General features: G+C 39.9%; 1 protein-coding gene across 2 annotated transcripts in view; it reads right to left on the bottom strand.

Moving 5' to 3' along the window:
• The window catches only part of LOC122796386 (zona pellucida binding protein), a 944,481-nt gene that overhangs the window by 826,590 nt on the left and 102,725 nt on the right, over window positions 1-15,166 (bottom strand). The window lies entirely within an intron of this gene.

Below are 15,166 nucleotides of genomic sequence, written 5' to 3'. Positions count from 1 at the left end.
GGATAAAATCTGAGCCACACTGGCTCCAGCCTTTAAGCAGGGGTAAAAACTGAGCTGTCTAGTGGCAAGGCTCTGAGAGGAAGGGATAACATTAGAGCCAATCCTGGCCCCCCAGATCTGGTGCCAGTGTTACAGCCCAGAGACCCTTCTGGATCCAACAAAGTCAGCCCTATCTGGGCCAGAGAAGGTAATGGAGCTGAAGAGAGCAAAGTGTTCAGATCTGACACAAACATAGAAGTCTTGGGTCCAGAGTTTCTGAAACCACTAGGCAGATCTGAGAAGGAGTGAAAGGTTGGAGTTGTATAGTAGGTCGGCTCATGGTCCAATGGGAGATGGAGCCAGAATAATACCCAAATAAATCTGAGTTCTGAAAAATATTCTCATCATCCTATCCAAATCTGCTTCTGTTAAGCTCCTAGATGACCTGAAGGAAGATAATGTGGAAGTTGGATGGGATACCCTTCGAGGTGTGTCCTGAAGGCAGGGAGAGTGCAGCCTCAAAGTTAGTGGTTCTGGGGAAAATCTAGCAAGAGTCTGAGGTAACTTAGATTTAGACTGAGTTAGATAAGAGCGGAAGGATGGATCTGAAGGTTTAGATTTGGATGGAGTTGAAGCCAAGGAAGTTGGTGGGTCTGATGGTTTTGAAATTTTCTCAGGAGGAGCTGAGCATGAAGAAGCTGAAGAAAGAGGTAGCTCAGAGTAGCGCTTCCTTGATTCTTTACTTTTGTCCGCTGCCTCTCCTGAAGAGATTTTTGGAAGAGGATAGGACTCTAGAGACAGACAAAACAGATAAAGAAAGGAGGCCTATCAAAATTAGTTTTTCGACCAATGCTCTGCGATTAAAGCTAGCACAAATATCACATTCAGCATTTAGATGTCCTGGTTCAAGGCAATGTACACACTCAGAATGTCTGTCTAAATTTGGAATTTCATCCCTGTATGTGCAGCACCTCTTAAAACTGATAGGTTTCCCAGACTTGACAATTTGAAGAACAACCTGTAGAAAGAGAAACAACAAGCATGAAAAATACCACCAAGTGTATTAAGAATACCCAATTGTAAAACTAGCACTGTTTAATACCATCAACTGTATGAAAATAACAACAGTAGGTAACACCCAGAAAAAAAAACATAAGGGTGTAAGGCCAAAGACCACTATACCTAACATACAAAGTTCTCAAGACTGAGAGTAGAAAGAGAAATCCTATTTTACATTCACATATTTACTAATTTATTTATAAAACTATTGGGGAGAAAGAACTGAATAAAATATCTAAGAGGGATAGCAACATTATCAAAAAAAGACTTATCGACCATGACCTTCTTGAGCTAGCAGTGACCACGTCTTATCACTGAAGTGGCAAATCAGATCTGAAGTAACTGAGAATGGGATTGTGTGTACGGGGAGGAAACTGACCTGTGGAGCCTGAAGTCTATGAAAGTGGCAGAGGATGAATCTGATGTCAGATAAAAGATCCATCAGCTGAGGAACAGACAAAAAAGACAACATCAGATCAAGTGGAAACAGAGTCTGATCTGGAGGATGAGGAATCACCCTCATAGAAAGGAGAAATTTCCTCCCACTGCTATCTATAACCTTGATGAATGTTTCAGAAAAACAGGTTCTGAAAATCAATCTATTGCCAAACAGAAAAATGGAGATTCAGACTTATTGGAAGAAAAAAAGGGCCAGGGTGGGAGGGGGTCACAAAATGTCTTGAATAGTCATTCAGACTTGTTGGACTGTCTTTGGTTTTGGAAGGTTAAGACTTCCTTTTGGAACCACCTTGGCATTTCTTTGGAAATGTCTGTCTACCTGAATTTTGTTGAGACTGTTTATTTATTTTTTTTTTTTATTTATTTTTTTTTTGCCAAAATTGGATAGGGAGATAAAAAATCCCTCAGACAATTTGGAAAAGGGGATCTAAAAAAATCTTAGAAATTCTCTGGATCAGCTTGCCCTGTTTGAAGGACCAAAAGCTAAACTGCATCAGTGATTAATCAGATGAACATACATTGTTACCATATTTTTCATCTGGTAACTCTGGATCCTTATCCAATGGAAGAGAATCTAAAGATCTTTTTTTTTTTTCATTGTTAGTACAAGCTGATAAAGAGAGAGCTGTGGGGTCAGCTTTATCCAGATTCTATTAATCTTATCTGTCTGAAGAAGATTTGTACAATCCGTGTGATTTTTAGTACTGGAGACTGGGAATCAGTAAACTATTTGCCTTCTACACATGATTAAAACTACAATAAAGGGGAGGGTGTGTGCACTTTGCATCTTGTAGCTTCATGATTTCTCTGTGCATTCTTTTCAGGTGATGAGAAATTACCTAAAGGATAACTAAAATAATATTATTCCATGAAATTTGAATTTCCACTCAAACGAAAATTCTTCTGGTTGAGAAAATGAAATGCGGGAAGATTTTTTTTTACCAGAATTCTGGAAAGAGTTCAAGGATTTTTGTCCTCAATGTCTTCTATTTAAATGACAAATCAGTAGAAAGATTTATGTTTCTTTTCTTCTTGCTCTCCTGAACTTTCATGAGTACTTCCAAATATCTGTATCTTAGTGTTCTATCCACAGACCAACTTCGATCGAGTGAAGGTACCCACATAGGTCCAAATTTTTTTTAATTATATTTCTTAAACAAAATGAAACCAATCTACAGCAACCAATCTGTAACTAAAGAGGGCTGCAACAAAACAGGAAATTGGTTTAAATGGTGTTATACGAAGTTTGTTCAATAATCAGGAACAAAGTAAAAATTTATTGGGGGAAAGGATCAAAATCACGGACAATTCTTAAATATTACTCTAATTCACCGAAACATTAATACACCAGTTTTGTTTTAATATGCGTTTCCTGAACAGTAAAAAGTATGAACATCTAACATCTGGCACTACTGACTGACTCTAATCCTCAGAGATTTACTACAAAATCAAGATTTTATGAAAGACAAGGCACAAATATAAACCAAAATCAGGGATGTTCTGCAAAAAGTGAGACAGCTGAGAGGTATGAGTCTAACCTGGAGAAAAATTAGAGGCGTTAGGTTCATCCACGACACAAATGTCTTGATCCAACATGATTACAGGGCACTGCTTGATCCAACACGATCACAGGGGTACTGCTTGATCCAACATGAACACGGGGCACTGCTTGTGCTTGATCCAACATGAGAAGAGGGCACTGCTTGATCCAACACGATCACAGGGCACTGCTTGATTCAACATGAGCACAGCGCACTGCTTGTGCTTGATCCAGCATGAGTAGAGGGCACTGCTTGATCCAACATGATCACAGGGCACTGCTTGATCCAACATAAGCACAGGGCACTGTTTATGCTTGATCCCACATGAGTAGAGGGCACTGCTTAATCCAACATGATCACAGGGCACTGCTTGATCCAGCATGATCACAGGGCACTGCTACTGACAGCTATTGACAAAGGTGCTGGTCAGTTCCTACCTTTTGACTGCACAAAGGTCAGTAAAGACTGAACAGAAGCATTCTAATTTAAAATAAGATTCTGCACTCCTTCCTAGAGGAGTCAAAACATGTAACAGAAAAGGTAGAGTTTTATTTCTTTAGACCTTTAACAATTTTTTTAGTCAGTTTCTTCTACTAAACATTAGTGCCTTTATTACTTGTCTTCTGAACAGTTTTCTATTCCCTGAATATTCACAAAAAATGAGCTTTAAGAGAAAAAAATGCAGCTATATCAAGGTAATAATATGACTCCTGCCTACTACAACCATAAAACTGCACTTTAAATATATTTCAATTGCAGTAATCTGAAGAAAAAACAAAAAAATTAAAAGCACAAGGAACAACACAGGAAAATCTTGGCAGCTAAGTAGGAATTAAAATGTATGAAGCAGCAAGAAGAACTGTGGAAAGTTTCTACTAATGTTAACATTATATGGGAGCCTTTACCACCTACCAAAATGCAAAGGAATGTTGACACGAGACCAGTACAAGGCTTCACAGGGACTTTGATAGAGACGGTGACATTTCTGGTTGAGTACAAAGATAGACAAGGTGGGTAGAACTCAAATGTTATCATATACTATTAAAGTGACCCTTCCTAAAGGAGCTATAAGGAAATCGTACACCGTCCTACATGATTATCTATCAAATGAGCTACCACCACTGATTCCTCCCAGGAAAAATATAAATACTTTGGCATATTCTGAATGAAGGAACGAGTAAATTAGGAGGTAAGCAAAGATGCTAAGATTTCCTGTTAGAGTGATCTAACTCAAAGAAGACGTGCAGCCATGTATCATTCTAACTCCTGTAGGATGGTGGGGTTTACTCAATAAAATGTTGGAGTTCCCCAAATTACAAGCATACTCATCTGGTAGCACTAAGGGTTTATTTAGAATAATTCTGGATAGTAGCCATTTGAATTGCTGATACTCACAATGCTGAGTTTCATAACATGAAAAATGATAAACTGATAATGTGGACTTACACATTCTAAGTCTGACATTGCCACTTCTGCAAATATTCTTACAGTTGATATATATGTAAATTCAGGTGTGTGGTGGCTGCCTCCCACATCATAAAGTGTATGGGGCTTGCCGTCCTGTAAAAAAAACATGATTAAAGTTGAAAATCGATATTCAGTACATGCTCTTCTGTATTTTTGTTTTTTTTCTTTCTTTCTTTTTTCAGCGTTTTATGACTCAGCATTTTGAGCTCTAGAATTTCTATCAGGAGCCTTCTGAAGTTTGGTCCCTTACATTAATGGAGTCTTGTACAATATCCAGATAGCTGTGGTTATGACCAATTACTCACACAAATGTGGAATTAATCAGCCCTTACATTTCTGCTAAAACTAGGAAAATCAATAGTATAATGTAACTTGTATCATCAGATAGTTCTCTTTAACTTGGATTATAAAATGGTGTTTTTATCCACAAGATAACAAAGGCTAACATGCTTGTAGTTCATCCAGACCAGTGTGATTTTTATCTTTGGCTGAGGTACCATTAATAAATTTAAGAGTGCCCTCCTAGCACTCCAACAGGTTGAAGTTACTAGCCCTCCTCTGCTAGTGCTGGGACTCGCACTAGAAAATAACTCAGATCATTTTAAAATGCCTTACATAATGATAGTCCTTTCCAAAAGTTCATTCTACAGGGGAATTAATTGACTTGTTAAATTCCTTACCTTATGATTCAATGTATTCATTATTAAAGATGGACATCTGAAATGTTCAGAGGACCAAAAAGTACAGTTGTGTACACTTACCATAAATGTAGACGTTCAAGTGTATTCACTGTTGCAGTCATTACATTTGGGTAATCTGCTGGCAGGTTGCCCTCAGTCAGCCTAAATAACAAAGTCTTGGGTCTTGCGTCGGTTGCTGTCTCCTCTTTCATGATGTCAGGTCATCAGGAGTATAAAACATGCAGCTGACGCCATTTTTATTAGTTTTTCTTGCCCCAGATGTCAGGTGCCCCCCAAATGGGGAGCAAAAATATATATATAAATAATTATAAATATATAAATGCACTTTAGAACACGCAAAATTTACCTTCAACTAAAAGCAAATACACCACAAAGGCTTTTGAGTATAGTGAAGGAAAGAAAAGGTATAGAAAGGGGGCTGGCGGGTGGGTAATCCGGACTGCAACAGTGAATACACTCGAACATCTACATTTATGGTAAGTGTACACAACTGTACTATGTTCTTCATGTTTCACTGTTGCAGTCATTACATTTGGGTAGAATCCCAAAGCTATGGATGGGAGGATGGAACTAAACAGCATTAGGAGCAGCTATAAGGCCCTGCAGGACTGCAGTGGCAAAGCCTGCCCTGGATTTAGAAAAGAGAGGTAAATGGTAATGCTTTGTGAACGTATGAACTGAGCTCCAAGTAGCAGCTTCTAGAATGTTTCTGGTAGGGACCCCTCTGAGAAAAGCTGCTGATGTAGAGGCAGTCCTGGTGGAATGGGATCTGATTCCCTTGGGCACAGGTTTACCATGGTGCAAGTAGCAGAAACAAATGCAATGGCTTATCCATTTAGAAATAGTCTGCTTTGATATAGCCTTATCCTCTGATCCTGCAGCAAATGCCACCAGTAGTTGCTCAGACTTTCTTAGAGATTTTGTCCTGTTTAAGCAGAATCTTAGTTGTCTGTGTACATCTAATGAATGCAGAATCTGCTCCCCCTTGTTCTGCAGATTTGGGAAGAAAGTTGTCAGGTGAATGGTCTGGTTAAGAGCCACACTGGATACCACCTTAGGCATAAAAGCGGAATTGGTCCTGAGGGCCACCTCTGTCCGGGTAAAAAATAATGAAAGGCTCCACTGCCATGAGAGCCTATAGTTCTGAAACCCTTCTAGCTGAAGTGACTGCCAAAAGAAAGGCTGTCTTCCAAGAAAGAAATTGTATATCTGCAGTAGCTGCTGGTTCAAAAGGAGGAAGGGTGAGTTTTTCCAGCACAAAATTGAGGTCCCATGCAGGAGTTGGCACTCTCCTGGGAGGCTTTAAATGTTTGGCCCCCCTGAGGTACTGTTTTAGCAGGGGATGAGAAAAGAGGGGAGGCTCTGTGTTGTGATGAGCCGAGATGGCAGAGGCATGGATTTTTATTGAAGAAAAAGATAGGCCCTTGTGAAGCATCTCAGTTAAGTATTGCAAAATCTGAGGAATATTGGGCTTTGTTGTGTCTATTCCTTGTGCTTGGTTCCAAGCACAGAATCTCTTCCATTTATCAGCATAAGATTTTCTAGTACTAGGCCTTCTGGCCTCCAAAATGACATCCATCACAGGTTTACTGAGAGATGTGGTTGGTGAAATTAGTTGATTAGCCATGCTGCAAGATTCAGAGTTTGGAGCTGAGTGTGCAGAATTTGATAGTTCTGCTGAGACAATAGGTGAGGTGTTTGAGGCAAGTACCACGGAGGAAGGTGTGACATATTCCTTAGAAGCGGGTACCAGTGCTGGTGAGGCCAATCTGGAGCAATTAGAATCATTTTTGTTTTTTCCTGTCTGACTTTTAGTAAGACCTTGGAGAGTAGAGGCAGAGGGGGAAAGGCATAGACTGATAGGTTTTTCCAGCTGAAGGATAAAGCATCCACTTTCCATGTTTTTTTGTGATGAGTTCTTGTGCAGAATTTTTCCAACTGATAATTGTGGGAAGAGGCAAATAGATCTATGTCTGGGCTCCCCCATTTTTGTGTTAACATGCTGAAGATTTGTGGATCCAGTTTCCATTCGTGCGGGTCCATAAGATTTCTGCTTAGGTCGTCTGCCAGAGTATTTTGCTTTCCTGGCAGGAATTGAGCTTGAAGATGTATTTGGTAAGTCAAGGCTGTGTTCCACAAGGCCATGGCTAGTCTGCAAAGGGGGTAGGAGTGGGTACCTCCCTGCTTGTTTATGTACCACATAACTGTGGTGTTGTCCGTCTTTATTAGTAGTTGTCCTGGATGAAGGAAGTCCTTGAAGGCTGTCGGAGCATTCTGAACAGCTAGCATTTCTTTCTGGTTGATATGTAGATACATTTGGTTTGGGCTTCATTTGCCCTGAATGCATCTCTCTGCCAGGTGGGCCCCCCAAGCATAGTCTCATGCGTCTGTAGTTAGGGTTTGGGTGGCAGGGGGTAGAATGAATGACAGTCCCTTGTTTTGGTGACATGTCTCTGCCCACCAAAGAAACTCCTGTTGCAGGCAGGGAATGAGAGGAATCATTGTTTCCAGGCTGTGACAATGTTGACTCCATAAGCTTTTTAGATACCATTGAAGTTTCCTCATATGCAGTCTCGCATATGGAATTAGTAGAATGCAGGATGCCATGAACCCCAAAGCCTGCAGAATTTGTCTTGCAGATAGCTGGGTTTTTGTTGCCACTTGTTTGAAGTATGTTGTCAATTGAATTTGTTTGTCTGGCGTGAGGTAAGACATCTGGGTAGTTGTATTTAAGCTTGCACCCAGGAATGTAATTATTTGAGAGGGTACCAGTTGTGATTTATTTTCGTTTATGGTGTAGCCTAGGCATGCTAAAAGCCTTTTTACAAATGCCAGATGTTGAAGAAGAGTGTCCTTGTCCTCTGCCTGCATGAGACAATCATCCAGATAAGGATAAATTTGAATGTTTCTTTGTCTGCAAAATGCAATTACTGGTGCCAGGCACTTTGTAAAGACCTTGGGCACAGTAGATAAGCCAAAGGGCAGTGCAGAGAATTGGTAATGCAAAAAGCCTGCTTTGAACCGGAGGTATCTTCTGCAAGATTCCCTTATTGGGATATGCAGGTATGCCTCTTTTAAGTCTAGAGTTACCAACCAGACATTCTTGCCTAGCATAGGCAGTAGCTGTTGTAAAGTCAGCATTTTAAATTTTGGAATGTCCAGGAACGTGTTTAGAATTGATAAGTCCTGGGTAATTAAATGCCAATATCGAGCATGAAGTGCTAGTTTTCCCCCCAAGGGGGCTGCCAAAAGATAAGTGCTTGGAGATGGCAGAGGAAAGTCATTGAGACTGTTTACTGTAGGGTTGTGCTTTGTTACCTCCTGATCTGGAGGTAGAGGCACCCCATTGCTTTGACCTGTAAGATCCTTGTGATTGATATCTGGAGCCTTTGGAGTGTCTGGGTTTGCCCTGAGCAGCTCTGTTGGACACAGGAAAGGACCAATTCTTAGTAGGCCACTGCCTATTGAACCTGGGTGGCTGCAATTGCAAGAAGTCTTTTACAGTTTGCATATATTTAGATTTGTCTTCCATTTTCTTTAAAACCTCTTCTGCCTTATTACCAAACAGACTGACATGCTGTAAAGGGGCATCCAACAATTTAGCTTTAACATGATCAGGAAGATTTTGCTCCTTGAGCCAGGCATGCCTTCTTATCACAGATCCAGTTACGGTGGCCCTGCAAGAGGCCTCCAAGGAATCAAAACCACATTGCAAAGTATGCTTTCCAACCTGTTCTGCTGAATGCAATAAATCCTGTAACTCTTTATTTTCCACACAATCAGAAATCAACATAATTTTCTGTTTCAGTAAGCCCATAACATGCTGTTGATATTTAAGCATATGAAACTGGCAGTTTAAAGCCCTGATTGCCATGGTTGCAGACGTATAAACCTTCTTTCCCCATCTATCCAGCACCCTGGAATCTCTATCAGAAGGGGTAGGATTTTTGTCTGTAGAAGCCTTAACAACCTTGGGACCCTGAGAAATAGTCTCAGGGTCAGCAGCAGGATTTTTGAAAAGAAATTTGTGGGAGTCAGGAACCCTGTAATATCTGTCTGGCTTACTAAGAGCTGGAGGCAGGGAATCAGGAGCCATGCTTGATTCCGAGAACACATCATCAACAATGTCTAATACAGGAGGTATTGCCAAAGGCCTATGCTGAGGAAGAAGAAGAAAATCCCTAAGCCTCTTTTTTGATTCTGAGAAGTCCTGACTCTCCCAGTGAAAATGTTCCCTTAAAGTATGCAAAGTCTCTCCAAAAGAGTAATCCTCAGGAGGAGAAGCAGAAGGGATGGATTCCTCTGCATCAGAGTCCTCATAAGGTGGAATAGAAAATTCCTGATCAGAAGAGGAATCAGAAGAAATGGAAACCTGATCTGAAGATTCATAATCAGTGCCTTGCCTAGGCCTCTTAGCGGGGTTGGGAACCCCTGATCAAGGTAATTAAATCCTCAGCCATTTTAATCATTTATTTTTTAGGCATAGGGGCCTTCTCATGCATCAGTTTTTTAGACAGAGAAGTTGGTTTTGGCCTTCTTTTTGATGAAGGAGTCAGTTTGATATACAAATGTTGAGGCCTGAAAACACCCTCAGAAGCCAGTGCCTGCTCAGCGGCTCTGGACACATCCAAGGGACAGACATCTGCAGGTTCAATACTTGCAGAATCTCGTGGCATACCGGACTCCGAATGGGTCTCAGTAGAGGCCTGCGACTCAAAAGTAGCGGATATAAGGGCCTGCGAAAGCACCTCACTGAGTACCGGCGAACCACCGACTGGCTTAGGAGAAGCTTTGTTGTCGGCTCTGAACCTCGAGGGTCTGTCTCTGTCTTTTTCCTTGCATTGTTTTGTGAACTCTGGTAGTCGGATTGCTAACCAATGACATTTCAGGGTAGTTAAATCTTGAACCAAAATATTTAGAAGAAAAAATATACCGACACTTAATATTGCGTTGGTTAAATTTAGCACAAAACCGACAGCAAGGCACGTTGTGATCAGGGCCTAGGCAAGGAATACAGTACAAATGAAAATCCTTATGAGGTATTTGCTTCCCACAAGTAATGCAATTATTAACTTTTACTGACATTGGTAAGGAGCAAGAAAAAGTTTCCCCAACGGGGTATTTAGCTTTAGTTTGAAGACTTCGGTTCTGAAATTCGAAAACGAAAATTTCAGGAGTCGGCCGACTGGCACTTGTGAACTGCTTCTGCTTCGGGCACCACGCGGCAAGAAATACTGATTAAAATGGCATCAGCTGCAGGCTTTATACCCCTGATGACCTGACATCATGGAAGAGGAGACAGCAACCGACACAGGACCCAAGACTTTGTTATTCAGGCCGACTGAGGGCAACCTGCCAGCAGATTACCCAAATGTAATGACTGCAACAGTGAAACACAAAGAACATCAGGACTGTCTACTGCTTTTGTTTGCTTTAACTATCGATCTGCTACCTCTTAGAACCTCTTAGACAATTACCGGCCAGACTATAGATGGATTAGATACCTGTAAGCTCTCATTTTATGCTGACAAACTTTTATGCCTTTTGATAAATTTGAAAATATCTCTATCCACTTTTAAAATGTTATCCAGGAAGCAGCACCTCATGATTAAGTTTCTTCTTTCCTCAGCACCGCAGTGAAACTTGTCCATCAGCTTGTGTAATATCAGTAATTAATTATGTGGGTATCCAGATAGAAGGAAAGTCCACTTGAGTGAGATATTCACTGTACCAGCAGTTGTACACACACACACACACCTATATGTAAGTGCTATACCAGTTATTGCTGTACGCATTTTATCTGGTGGTGAAACATTGGTGATTTCTGTTGCTGGTACGGTTTCTAAATTGTGTAATAGTTGAAGTTCATTATATCAACCATTGTTCGATGTTTACAAAACTTATTGGAGATTATTCATTATAATCTCACATACATATATAATGATTTGTTACAGGAAACATATTCAGGTATGGAACAAGCCAGAGGCAGACATCTTTGGAGGGATACTTTCAGCAGCTGGATCTGCCTTAGGGTGCATGATGCAATCTTGCAGTATGGTCATTGCTATGAAATTGACATTGTGGTAGCCCTACAATGAAATAAAACTGCATACTGGGCAGTGTTCTCTTTTTATTTATTTTTTTATTTTATTTTGTTTTATCTCACTTCATTTAATTTTATTTTAGTTATTCCATGGATGGTAAACAGAGAGAAATTGCAAGAAAACAAGATTTAGAATATAACTTAGCACTGGTATAACACTTCTAAATTTAGATTATGAAATACTTATGTTACTTTTAGTCTAAAAGACTAGAAAAATGAATATCACTATCAGTTCATCTGGTCAAGTGTGATTTTTCACTCTTGGCAGGAGAACCTTTGAGCAGGTTTAAGAGACCTACCTCTTCAAAACACTCCAGTAGATTATAGTACTAAAATTCCTTAATATAACCTGGCTGTTTAGAAAAACAACATATAATACACCTTTGTTTGGTAAATTTAAGGTTTAATTTGAATCAAGACCTATACATTAAAAAAATGCACGTGGAAACAACCAGCACATAACAAAAATATACATAGGTAATTGGTGCAAGATTCAGCATGAAGAAAGGACTAGGGAAAAATGGAATGTGTGAAATCTGTTGCAGTGACCCCATTATTCGATCTGCTGTGATGACGAGTAGCAAATACAGGTATACTAGTACACTTGTTGTTGTTTGTCTTTCGGCTTTTCCCGGTTAGGGGTTGCTACAGCAGAACTCCGGTCCTCTAATGATTGGCAGTTGTTTTTTATGGTGTCGAGTTGCCAGCCCGATGCCCAGCCTTCAACGAAGGCACGCCTATTCAACACATGTCTTTCAAACGCCCACTTGACCGCGGGGAGGACATGCAGACTTGACACAGAAGGCAACAGGTCTACTAGTACATTTAATTTAAACAGAACTGAAACTAAAAAAAAGTGTCCTTAACATTTTTAGCATAACCTGAAAAAATAAAAATCTAGAACTGGAAAAAATCCTCTTGGTATGCAAAATACTATTATGTTGCTATGCAACTATACTGTGCACTATCTGAAATAACATTGTAAAACTGTAGCAAAGAGTTGTACTAGCACCTTGCCACAGTTTCAACACACATAAAGTATAAGGAAAGCCTTTAACCAAGTGTGATTTCAACCGTGACTACTTATATAACTACCATTAGTGCTTGTTGTTACAAGGAAACATTGCCACTTGGTCCCAGCATGTACATGGTGCAATTGCTGAGCACAATTTGTAACTTGTCTACATTATCAGCAGTGACCCTAATTAGTTCATGCCTGGGCGGCCTCCCACTTCATCTCATCCCAGCTACAACTTTGGTGCAGGAAACATAACACATTTTACAAGAGTACAAGATGTACACTAGATAATTTTCACAAAAGGTAGCTAGGTTGCTTAAGAATATTCTGCTCTAGCCCTAGATGGTACAGCCACCTTACTATGCTTTGAAGAAGTACAAATAAAGAATCACATAGCAGCCTCAAATATACTTTTGAGTAGATACATTTTTCCAGGATCTATCTTGTAGAGCATACCTAATCTCTAGACGTTATCTCTGCAATCTTTTTGTGGTACTTACCATACCACTCAACAAGTCCCCTGCAGCGCCCTATTGTGGGAGGTCTCACCACCTATACCCCACTATTTACTAACCCAAAGATTATTGCACCTTACAGAAGTAATCTCCCTTAAATTATCATAATTCCAAAGATCAAACAATGTATTTGAATGTGTAACAGGGATGCCAAAATGGCCTGTCTGGATGGATGCCAACCCAGTTTTTCTTTCATGAAGCAAATAAAGATTTGGTTTGTGTGGTGGGCTAAGTTGTTTCAGTGTGATATCTCAAAAGTCTGCATACATCAATGTACTGCAAAATCCTTTTTTTCTGTTTAGGAAAGAAAACGGGAAGTGGAATGGATTTATCCAAGACATATTTACACACCAATGTCACCAGAAATAATACATGTGTTTTAAAGACACAGTTTCTTTTAGAAAGAATATATGTATAACTTTTTACAGAGTAAGATGAGCAGTTCAGACATCCTTCTCAGATGTAAGTAACTATGACTACAAAAGGAGTTTGCTTGGAAAAGTTTAGATTAATGAAAATATCTGGCTCCAAGGAAAGAAATATTTTCTCAAGTTAGATCCCAAGCAGAAACCACTGGATATTTAAGAGATCTGAGATGCAAAATACTTTTTAAAAAAAGAGTTGACCACTATGTTGTGGTTAAAGGGGCTCTAAGTAAACATACAGCAATAGCAGGGGATGTACTTTTCTAAATGAATAAATTAGATTTTATTAAATAAAGGGAAAATATTCTGCAGGATGTGAGGGACTGAAACAACATTTGAACAAACAGAGCTAGTTTGATGCCAAAGGGAAACTTTTGCCCACTTGAAGCAGTACTGTTTTCTGATATTTAGTATTTTGCCCACCTTTAAAATAGTCAATTTCATTACAAAACAAATATGTGTTATAAATTTAACATCAAATCTTCTAAGCCACGAAATTGAGAGAATTACGGATTGGGTGTCAGAGAGTCCCTTGTTGCTGTGTTAGCAACTGGCTGTGCAAAGGCAGTGTTTCTCTGTTTAGTTTTAACAGAAAGTTTTATTTGTTGCAACTGACAGAGGACAAGGAAGGCTGAAAAAGAAAGCTAGAGGCTGATTTTGAAGATATGATGCAGCAGATATTTTTCTGGAAAGCCCCACTTCCTCATATTTCTAGACAGTTTCTGCCCAGTTTCCATTCTTGAAAGACTGACATCATAATATGTTTTGCTGACTTGTAAAGTTAATTTTATTGTGATTGCCTGCTCATAGGCAGTCATTTCCTATTTGAACAACTGGTGAGAATGCATGTCTCCTTGGTTGTTTATGTACCATGTAACTGTGGTATTGGCTGTTGCTATTTGAGGAGTTCTAGCAAAACTACTGTCTGCAATAATTTTAAGTTCAGATCGACACTTTTTATTTCTTTAACATTTATGTATTCCTTTCTTTGGGACAGAGACAAACGCCTGTGCAGTTTCAGTTCATAAAAGTGTGCTTCAAAAGAATAATCTAAGGCCTTCATATTTAACATTATTTGGAAGCAGAATCAAGAATGGGAAACCCAGACTCGGAGAAAATTGTTGAATTCATACTGAAGGGGTTTAATCACAGAAGAAAGATGGGAAAGTATATATTCAAGTAGCTGTTCATTTTAGTTCCATAACTTTTTCATTTGTCATTAGATCTTCCTCATGTGAAGTCTTACAAAGGGAGCCATCAGGATAGAAAAAGGCATGAAACTCAGAGTCTCCAGAAACATCATGGCTATTAAATGACATCCTTCCTTCATAATTTGAATGGAAATGCCATCACTTAAACCCTATCCTGAGGGTGACTACAAAAATTTCTGTCCAAAATTGTGCCTGGATATTTTGTTGCAAGGCTGCTTTCTGATGATAAAAAGCAAGGTGTCCATCTTTGCCACTGTCAACCCATGGTTGGAAGTAGACTTGGGCCACTGGTAGGGGTGACCAGGAGGATAAGGGAAATCAGCTGACAGCCAGATCTCCTATCCCTAGTGTAGGACTAGAGGGATACTAATTGCTGAGTAATCTCAGGACCAGAGGTTAGTGACAACATCCTGAAATCATTATACTACTTCCAGACCCTTCTGGGGAATCTGATCCATTCCCCACATTAATGAGACTCCCAGCTCCACAAATACAATTCCCCATCAGATCTCTCATGTCTCCAAGAAATACAAATGGGTGCTATAAGGTCTTATTCCCGTGGATCCAGAGGACCCCCCTGGCAAAGGTTCACATCTGGACTTTCAGTTAGAGAATGACTGGGGGCGCTAGGGCTGGGCATGTGTGGAAGCTAGGGGTACAGCTTTGGGCTATGTGGTACTGGGAGGAG

This window comes from Protopterus annectens, chromosome 3.part0, assembly GCF_019279795.1.
Source record: "Protopterus annectens isolate FY-2018-M chromosome 3.part0, PAN1.0, whole genome shotgun sequence".
NCBI lineage: Eukaryota > Metazoa > Chordata > Ceratodontiformes > Protopteridae > Protopterus > Protopterus annectens.
This window is presented reverse-complemented; position numbering and strand designations above follow the sequence as displayed.